The 10832-nt window shown below is 42.1% G+C and overlaps 1 protein-coding gene and 1 pseudogene across 1 annotated transcript in view; one reads left to right on the forward strand and one right to left on the reverse strand.

The window, feature by feature from the left end:
- The window catches only part of LOC138374230 (NACHT, LRR and PYD domains-containing protein 7-like), a 672516-nt gene that overhangs the window by 471143 nt on the left and 190541 nt on the right, over positions 1-10832 (forward strand).
- On the reverse strand, positions 1418-9446 carry LOC138374886 (T-cell-interacting, activating receptor on myeloid cells protein 1-like; annotated as a pseudogene).

The raw sequence follows: 10832 nt of genomic DNA on the forward strand, positions 1-10832 counted from the left end.
ACCGGGGTAGCACCACCCCGACTTCCCACCCTCCCCATCTGGGAATGTTTGAAAAGACATGATAGCAATTGCTTTTTTCCTTGTTCCAAAATGATTGGGGCTTCAATTGATGTTTATAACGGGAAGGCAAAATACAGACTAAAAGTTCCTAAGATGAACAGAATAGTCTCATAGCATAAAGAAACATTCTTCCTTAAATGCCATTTGTGCCCATAGTGAGAAACACGAGAAGTCCCCAAGGGAGAGTCTGGTGGTGAGAGAACTCCGCATCACTACAACCACACACTGAAAAGAGAAGTGCTCATATTCGCAATAGCCAAGATTCAGAATTGGAATGTTCCCATCAAAAAGAAATGTTAAATGCCTGAGGTGATGGATACCCCAATTACCCTGATTTGGTTATTACACATTGTATGCCTGTATCAAAACATCACATGTACCCTATAAAGATGCATAACTATTATGCACCCATAATAAACAAAAATAAAAATCAAAAAAAAGAAAGAAAGAAAAAGAAAAGAGAAGCGCTCCGTTTTATGTCGATCCATGTGGAGACTCCTTCTGGCTATGCCGGGCTTCGACCAGGAAAGCCCCCATAGTCACCATAATTATGGCAGCCAGACACAGCCAGACAGGTTTCCCGTGGTGTAATCGCCTGGGGAAATGGAAAGAGAGAAAGGCTTAAGCATTTTTTTGTTGTTGTTGTTGAGACAGAGTCTCACTCTGTTGCCTTGGCTAAAGTGCCATAGTGTCAGCATAGCTCACAGCAATCTCAAACTCCTGGGCTCAAGCGATCCTCCTGCCTCAGCCTCCCGAGTAGCTGGGACTACAGGCATGCACCACCATGCCTGGCTAATTTTTCTATATATATTTTAGCTGTCCAAATCATTTCTTTCTATTTTTTAGTAGAGACAGGGTCTCACTCTTGCTCAGGCTGGTCTCGAACTCCTGAGCTCGAGCGATCCTCCCGCCCCGGCCTCCCAGAGTGCTAGGATTACAGGCATGAGCCACCTCGCCTGGCCAAGGATTAAGCATTGACCATAAAAGGGTATTCCTCCTTCTGAAAGGGATCTACCAAGTCTGACGGTCATTTGCCCACTTGTACTTCCTGGCCAGTGGCCACCTGTACCTTCATTAAAGTTATAATCACTGAAAACAAAGTGCTGGGTTTTGTCAGAGTTGACTGGTCTGTCCATCACCTTTCCTTTATGTTCCCTATTCTTTCATTTCATTGTTCTTCATCTCATTTCTACCTTCCCACATTTCCTAGTTCCCTTTTCCCTACATATACTTGGAATCAGGCTTGGGAGCAACATGGAAGACCTAAGGAGGTCCCCAGAGCACTGAAATTCAGCAACCTCTTCACAGTACCAGATTTCACTTCACACAGACGACGAGCTTTAAAAAGAGCTTGGGCTCAGCATCTTAGCCTTCGACCCTTGCGTATCTCAGCTTCACTCAGGAAGAGACTGAGGCTGGCGTTGGTTCTGGTTCCTGTGTTTAATCACACTGACTGCCACATTAGAAAAAAATGTTTTTTCCTTGGGGCCACGGTGTTTTACTATGAAAATAGAATTAAAAACTTAGAAAACAAAACGGGATCCTTTCTAATTGAATGAAAAATGTGTTATTTTTTATTGTTTTCTGTGTGTGAGTTATATGCAACTTGAAAAATAGTTCTTGCAGCTCCCAAGGTGAAGAGACACGGGAGTTACATATGCTTCTCGAGGCCCTGGGTTCAAAAGTAGCGTGAGTTAAATATAACTCACAGCGCAGTTAATGTGTTAAATCCTCTTATCTCGTGCATACCAATTAGTGCAAAGTTCATCTCTGAACTCAGCAACAACAGTGTTCTCTGCAGATAAGGTTCATCGGGAGAAATACTAATGTCACTTCATGCTTGGAATGCCCTCTCCACCTCTCAGTACTGACCAGACAGAACCTCATTCTAATTATAAAATATTCACCGACTCTATAGAATGAACCAACAGCAGCAGTGGGGATGTACAGCGCTGAGGAAGCAGAGTGTGTAGCATCCATTGAGTGAGAATTCTGGCAGGAAACGGAAGGTAATTTTATGATAGCAAGTGCCACGAGACATGAGTAGACAGCACAGCCATGGCGCAGAAGCACGAAGCTGTGCAAACACCATGTTCTGAGCATGAGAAAGAGTTGTTGGGAATAAAGTCACCAATGCCAAGATGAGCCACAACTTCAAGAGATGCAGAGAATGGCTGAAGGAATTCTGTCGGTGGCGGATGGATCGTTTTGAAGAACAACATGAGAAATTATCCAAGGATGGACAACAAAGAGGGGAAAAATAGAAATTCTGAAAGGAAAGATTTAGAAAGGAGATGACAGGGAAAGCTATGGAGAACGAAGAATCCGAGAATAACAAATGCTCTTCAATGAGAACAACTTCCCCTAAATCATGCAAAACCTTACCCATCACCCAGATTTCAAGATGATTGCTGGGCTGTGAGGCCAAGAAAGGAGCCCTCGGCTGGTAGGACACACAGCTGTAGCTCCCAGTGTCACCGACTGTCACATCCTGAAGGGAGAACTCGACCCTGTTCTGTTCTGGACTCCGCAGCTGTATGGGGGTGGAAGTTCCCGCCTTCAGCAGAGCAGACACCGGAGGCTGAATGGTAGCGTCGCTTCTGGCACTGAAGAGTCAAGTTTCCTCTTTCAGATACTTTATGATTTTGGTGGATTTTGAGGGAAGGTTTCGGTAAATGTCCTGTAAGAGAAGTTAGGCTCTGGGGTCGTGAGGCGAAGCCTTGGGTCCCCCACTCACCCTGGCACTCCCGACTGGGGGTCCCCGTGGAGTGCGGGAGGTGACAGACACCTGTTCTCTCCCTCTTTCAACTCTGACTCCAGGAAAGAGATTTTTTTTCCTCCTTAAAGCCCTGGATAAAACCAAGCTCTTCAATTCTGTTCCTGTCTCTGTCCATCTCCCCCCACTCCAACTACTCTGGAGATGGGTCCCCTTTTCTTCCTCTCATCGCCGTCCCAAGGATCACCATGCGTCATTCTAAACCGCCCCCTCCTCACCTGTAACCAACAGCAGAAGGACATCACTGCGCTGTGACCTTATGTCCGGCGTCACCTTTCTGTAGTATTCGCAGGTGTACTCTCTGGCATTTCTGCTTTTGAGATCAGTGAGGTGAAATTCAGCCAGGCCCTCTGTAGAATCAAGTGACTGTGGGGGCTCCAAAATAGTTCCTCCCTTTCTGAGGACAAAGCTCACATCCCTGGCAGGAGTCCAGCACCGCAGCGTCACGTTGCTGTTGGCAGGTACCACGGAGCTGGGCCAGGCACGGAGGGAGGGCTTGGGCAGTGACCCTGGGAGGATGCAGAGCCCAGGGCCGGGTCTGACTCACTCACCTGCTCTCAGGACCCATTTAAAGAAAGGGAAGGGAAAGTGGGGAGGGGAATTTGGGATGAGAGATCAAGAAAGGTTTAATTGAAGAAATACTCACCTTGTTTTGTTACGTTTCTTTGATCAGTACAGAACCCTGTAAAATAATAACCATGAGATACAAGCACTTGCCTGAAGCCAACAAGTTTGCCCCACCCTGACCCCTGGGGACACCCCAGAGGCTCCTGCTGAGAACAGACCCCTGGAGATCGGGCACTCAGGAGTTCTCATTGTCCCCCCCGCTGGACCGTGGCTCCAGCTCCTGTCTCAGCCCCTCCGTCGTTTCTCACAGAGATTTCCCTGAACCATTGCAAGCTCCTCTCACGCCGGGTGCTGCAGGTCCTTCCTGGGCTGTCTGATACTCCACAAATCCTTCTATCTTCATCATTTATCTGAACCACTCTTAGTCTTACCATTTCTAGGAGAGCCTGTGATGTATTTTGTAGACCACACTAACCATGGGGAGTTAGGGGAAGCCTGAGGCCTCAGGTGACCTGGGGTCACTCCTGACTTTATGGAAGGCTCTAAGTGGCCATTGGTAGTCTCCTGAGAGTGTCATCTGGGATAGGGTGACCGGGAACGATCCCCAGTAATAAAGGCTACTTGGAGGTTTGAATGACATAAATTAAAACAGAAACTATTTGCTCATAAAATCTTAACAGAGTTTATAAAAGTTTATGCACCTTGCACCACGGGAGACACATGGTGTCGTCAGCCTGTGGCATCTGGAGGTACTCTATGCCATTCACCTCAGCATCCCCGGTGCCTGCACAGGTTCCAGCACATAGCAGGACTTCAGCAAATGTGCATTGACCAACTGATGCTCTGTTGTCCTAGGCTGGAGTGCAGTGATGTGATCATAGCTTACTGTAACCTTGAACTTTGGCACTCAAGCGATCCTCCCATCTCAGCCCCCCAAGTGGCTAGGACTATAGGTGCACACCACCACAGCCAGCTAATTTTTAAATTTTTTTGTAGAAACAAGGGTCTCACTATGTTGCCCAGAGTGGTCTCGAATTCCTGGCCTCAAGCAATCCTCCTGCCTTGGCCTCCCAACGTGCTAAGATTACAGGTGTAAGCCACCATGCTGGGCCTAAAATTTGTTTTTTTATTTAAGCTATTGATATAACATTTCAGTCTTCCAATAAATACACTTATTTAAATAAAAATGTCGAGCAAGTAAAAGTAAAATTTTAAATAAATAAAGGAAAGGTGATGTCAGCATATAGGACAGCTTTTGGATGCAGAATGTAAATAAATATCTGCATATTGAAAAATGCTTGGTGGGTAAAATGTATCCACACCTTCCAGTAAGGTTCCTGATGCACATGAAGCAATCAGTAAAGACAAGCCAACATTATTATTTCTCTTTACAATCTTCACTCAATCCGCCCTTGTCCCAACGTACAGATCCAAGAAACTTACCGAAACAGAGAAGGAAAGTAATTCAGGGATCATACTGGCCCTGCAGTCTGTTCTAAGGACCTTTCTTGAATTTCTAGCCACGAGAAGGACAACTGCTCATGTGGACAGTAATATCTTTGCTCAAGCCCTTCTCTTCCTTCCTCCCACGGGACCTACAGGTTTTGTGTCACAACTACATTCAGGAAATGAGAAGACATAAAACCCTCCACAGGTCTTAATTCATGCAAAATATTTATCTGATCATAGTCAAATTAAGGACCCAAATTCTAACACGTCTACATGAGCCAGAATATCCTAAAGCCAGGATCTGAAGGATTCTGCTGACAGATGGAAAGAGGTTGATATAGATGTATACAGAACTTTGAGAATTCTCTGACTAATAAAAAAAGGTGCTGGACAGTGGCATTGAATGAAGAAATTAATGTTAGCAAAAATTTTTTTTTTTTTGAGACAGAATCTCACTCTGTCACCTGGGCTAGCATGCCATGGCATCAGCTTAGCTCACAGCAACCTCAAACTCTTGGGCTCAAATGACCCTTCTGCCTCAGCCTCCCAAGTAGCTGGGACTACAGGCGTGCATCATAATGCCCAGTTAGTTTTTTCTATTTTTAGTAGGGTCAGGGTCTCACTCTTGCTCAGGCTAATAACGAATTCCTGAGCTCAAGAGATCCTCCCGCCTTGGCCTCCCTGAGTGCTGGGATTACAGGCATGAGCCACTGTGCCCAGCCTAGTGAATATTTTTGAATGGCTGCTAAATATGAGGTGCTTCTCTACAATAAATGTGCAGAGAGTGAGCAAGATCATGCTTCATGCATTTAAAAACAAATTTAGTCTGGAGTTACATTCTTGTTAAGTTTTTGCTTTAAATTGAAAAATATGACATAGTTGTTAGTAAGTCAAGCATGTATATTATTATCAATATGGTGAACAGTAAAAGAATTGTATGAAAAGCAAAGCAGAGGTGAAAATAATAGAGGAGTTAAAATGACATACTACAAATAACTGAATAATTTTTTAAAACAAAGAAGTTGGGAATAAGGAAACATAAAAGAGATGGACAAATAGAACAGCAAGATCCTATAGTATCAGTAATTACATTACCTGTAAATGGATCAAAAAGCCAATTAAAAGACTTTTTTAAAAAAATATCTAAATATGTGCTGTTTTATTTTCAAGATAAACACTTTAAGCATATAAGAGCTGAAAGCAAAAAGATACAAAAATATATGCCATACAAATGCCAGGCAAAGAAAGCTGGCATGGCTATATTAATATCACATTAAGTAGACTCTAAGGCAAGAAATATTATTAGATATGAAGATAAATATTTCTTAATGATAAAGTATTCAATTCAAGAGAAATACATGATAATCATAACTTTGTATGTACCTGATAATATATGTGTAATATCCATAAAAATTAATAATTATAAAGGAATATAACCTATAATCATATCATGGATTTTGACACACTTCTCTCAATATATTTTTAAAAGTCAAAAAAAAGAAAGAAAAGAAAAAAGTAAATAAAATACCATTTTATTCTATCCATTTGACAAACTTTTTTAAAGCCAAAATCTAATATTGGATAGAATTTTGAAAAATGGCACATGAATAATCAGTTTTTAAACTGATAAATCGGCCGGGCGCGGTGGCTCACGCCTGTAATCCTAGCACTCTGGGAGGCCGAGGTGGGTGGATCGTTTGAGCTCAGGAGTTCGAGACCAGCCTGAGCAAGAGCGAGACCCCATATCTACTAAAAATAGAAAGACATTATATGGACAGCTAAAAAATATATATAGAAAAAATTAGCCGGGCATGGTGGTGCATGCCTGTAGTCCCAGCTACTCGGGAGGCTGAGACAGGAGGATCGCCTGAGCTCAGGAGTTTGAGGTTGCTGTGAGCTAGGCTGACGCCACGGCACTCACTCTAGCCTGGGCAACAGAGTGAGACTCTGTCTCAAAAAAAAAAATAAATAAAAAAAAAAATAAATAAAAATAAACTGATAAATCAATACTGGTTACTAAATGGCAACTAGGTTACAAAGCCCAACTCCCAATCCCCAAATGTTTATGGCCTTCCACTTGGGAAATTAACTCTCAGTAGTTTACCCTAAGGAATAATTAAGGACATCCAAAAGATCTACAAGTCATTCATTTTAATTATATTTTATAGCAGCACGTAAATTGGAAACAATACTCATAATAAGGACCAGAAGGAAGAGGTTGGTTTGTTACAAGTTCTTACTTCCATGGAGTGAAATACCATGTATCAATTTAAATCATGTTGAGGACGCAATTTATAACCATGTCGTGGAAAAGTACTCATTGGCATGAAACACTATTTAAAGGTATTGGTACATGACAGTTAGGATAACAGTTCAGGAGGTAGAATATGACTCGTGACAGGAGAATATATCTCTCTCAGGAATTTTTTTTTATTTACCACTTCCAAATATTTTCAAAAAATGTTAGCATTAAAAAAATTTTTAACCACTTTATTAAGGTATGATTAACACGAAAAAGCTGCATATATTTAAGTATACAACCCAGTGAATTTGGGGATAGGTATACACTCATGAAACTATCACCACCTTTGAAGGCATAGACGTATCCACCACCTCCAAAAGCTTCCTCCCACCCTTGTATTATTATTATTACCATTATTATTTTCCATGGTAAGAACTTAACATAAGATCTACCCTCTTAGCAAATTTTAAGTATACAATACAGTATTGTGAGCTATAGGCACCATACTGTATAGTAGGTGTCCAGAACTTATTTAAATATCTTGCACAACTAAAACTTTATACCTTCTAACCATCATGTCCCCATTTCCCTCTCTCCCTAGCCCCTGACAACCATCAGTCTACTTCTATGAGTTTAACTATTTTAGATTCCACATATAAGTGAGATCATACAATATTTGTCTTTCTGTGTCTGGCTTATTTCACTTAGCATAATGTTCCCCAGGTTCATCCATGTTGTCGCAAATGACAGAATTTCCTCCTTTTCTGAAGCCTGAATAACAGTCCATTGTATGCATATTCCACACTTTCTCGATCCATTCATCCATTGATATACACCTAGGTTACTTCAGTATCTTGGCTATTGTGAACAATGCTGCAGTGAACAGGGGAGCGCAGGTATCTCTTTGAGTCACTGGCTTCTATTCAGAAGGTGAGCCTTTGTGAATAAAGACCTCTTCATTTGAAAATGTACTTTGCTGACTACAGCAGTGGGTTTAGGTATGTAGGTTAAGGGATCAATTGCTAGATGGTCTGAATTGCTCTGCATAAAAATGAGTTAAGAAATTTGAAGTGGGAATAAAAAAGGAATCAGATGAGTGACACTAATGGAGCCAGGGACATGTGCACTGCACTGGGAACAGGAGGGACAAAATCAGCAGTGGGGCGTGTGATGTAAAACTCCTTCTCTATCTCTTCTGTAAAATATTGAATAAAAATCTACATGGCTTTCTCACGATGTTCATGCAAATAAATTCTTTCGGGAAAGTGAAGAATTCGTGAGTGTAACATCCTTTGTTAGGGCCTTTGGGAAATGTCAAAGTGATGTCAAGTACATCTTCTCAGCTGGACAAAGAATTTCTTCTAGAAAACTTAACAATATGCACCTACAGTAGCCTGATTTGCCCAAAATACCATAATTAAATCTACTGGGAGAATTATGTCTCAAAAAGAGCTATGTTTTCTACTATATGGAATGGGCTGGAATCAAATATATAGGAAACCCATAATGTTTCTGAGAGACCTGCAATGGCAGAAATGTGGCCAGCATGAACTTAAAGAGGCTCTATAAAGACTTCTGAGGCCTAACTCTCTACAGGCAGAAAGCAAGCTGAGAAATCTGCTCATCTATCAAGAGGGACATGTTTTCCAGAGTGTCCTTCAGAAGTAGACAAGGAGGGGTGATAAAAGAAAGATACCTCAGAGGGAAAAGCCAAGACCTACGGAGGAATTCCCAGTGGGCTGGGAATTCACTCCCAAGGAACAGAACTGATACTTTATCAAAGAACATTTCTACCCCTAGAGTAGTAGCATCTTCCCAGTGTGATTTCCAAATTGCTATGAACCAGTGATTGCTGTGTGCCCCCCATGGGGACTTTACTCCCTTTCAAATGGGAGTGTTGGGATTATCCACCCTTATTTTTCTACTTTGTAGTGGATGTGTGGAGACAGCTAACTTGTCTTTTCAGTTCATAACTACTGGATCAAAAGGAGCCACATTCAGATTGGACAATGATCACTAGATCCTGGATTTAAAGCCTGATGCTATTCTTGGATAAAAACTTTTGGAAGTTCTAAGTTGGGAATGAGCATATTTTGTATATGGGATATATATATATATATATGAATAATTCGTGGCCAAGAAGGCATACTGCAATAGATTGCATTAATGATTAAGCTGTGTTATTTGCTTTGGTCACTAGGATAAAGTATAATACAGTGACAATGTTTTAGTTCCAACCTAAGTCTTTAGAGGCACCGCATGTTTTGACTCACAGTCGTGTGCATCTTTCATCTCCATGAGAAGAACCTGTGAGGGCTCACACACTGTTCCCAGGAGGAGGATGAGGGCCATGTGGACAAGAGCCAAGTCACTCTGTCTGAAATGCAGATACAACGAGGCAAAAATAAGCCAAGTTGAGAGATACATCACATGGGTGTACGTGCATTCACACACACACTCCTGTTACTAGTTTGGATTGAACCTTGTAATTTCAAATCTTTTTTTTTTTTTTTTTTTTGAGACAGAGTCTCACTTTGTTGCCCAGGCTAGAGTGAGTGCCATGGCATCAGCCTAGCTCACAGCAACCTCAAACTCCTGGGCTCAAGCGATCCTCCTGCCTCAGCCTCCCGAGTAGCTGGGACTACAGGCACACACCACCATGCCCGGCTAATTTTTTCTATGTATATTTTAGTTGTCCATATAATTTCTTTCTATTTTTAGTAGAGACGGGGTCTCGCTCTTGCTCAGGCTGGTCTCGAACTCCTGACTTTGAGCGATCCACCCGCCTCAGCCTCCCAGAGTGCTAGGATTACAGGCGTGAGCCACCGCGCCCGGCCTCAAATCTTAATAAAAATTAAAACTCACTTTCCATTGCCAATCTGTTGGAATTCTACCTCTTGAGAAATTGTACTAAAAAAGTCAATTGCAGGACAAGATTGAGATTGAATTAGAGAGTGATGAGTCTACATGAGCCTCAGACAATGTGTCTTTTATAGGCAGAGTGGCCCAGAATTGGGGTTTTTCTTCACTTACTTTGTCTTCTCTTCTAATCTGAACCCCTCCAGTAATTTCAGTCCAATCTGAGGAACTCGATCTATTTTGTACTCTCAGAGAATGTATGGGAATCGACTCACCTGTTACAGAGTTGTTGGCCAGGCATAGTTTGGCCTCAAGGAAAATCACCAGTGGACACTAAATCCCACTAAACCCCTCTCTTGCTCCACCTGCTGTTACACTGGCAAGAGCAGAATGAGGTAGAGCCAGGAATGCCTGACAGTGTGAACAAAGCAGGTGACTATGCCGAACCTGTGATCTATTTGAGTTCTGCACCAATGTCTCAGCTGTTTGTTAATCATTGCATAATCCCTGACAAATCCAAATTAACCTAAGCACGGGAGGGGATGTTCCCAGCAATCTGTTCCAGATGAAAAGTATTTGGTAGAGAACTGCACCTAGAAGAATATATTCAAAGAATATTTAATATCGCTGCTAATCACCTCACTGAACTCTAATAGTCATCATTTCCTAAGTCACTTTGAAATGTCATTTATCCCCAATGGTAACTGACCTCAGCTGCAACCATGGTGTGGTGTTAGGAATCTGCTGGTTTATGTAAGAGACTAACACGTTTGGGGCAGACCCCTTCTGGGACGCAGTTTCTTCATTTCTTTAAAAGTTAAACTCATGCTTAACCACACAATCACACTCTGGGGAATTTATCCCAGAGCAATGAAAGCG

This window comes from Eulemur rufifrons, chromosome 24 (genome assembly GCF_041146395.1).
Source record: "Eulemur rufifrons isolate Redbay chromosome 24, OSU_ERuf_1, whole genome shotgun sequence".
NCBI lineage: Eukaryota > Metazoa > Chordata > Mammalia > Primates > Lemuridae > Eulemur > Eulemur rufifrons.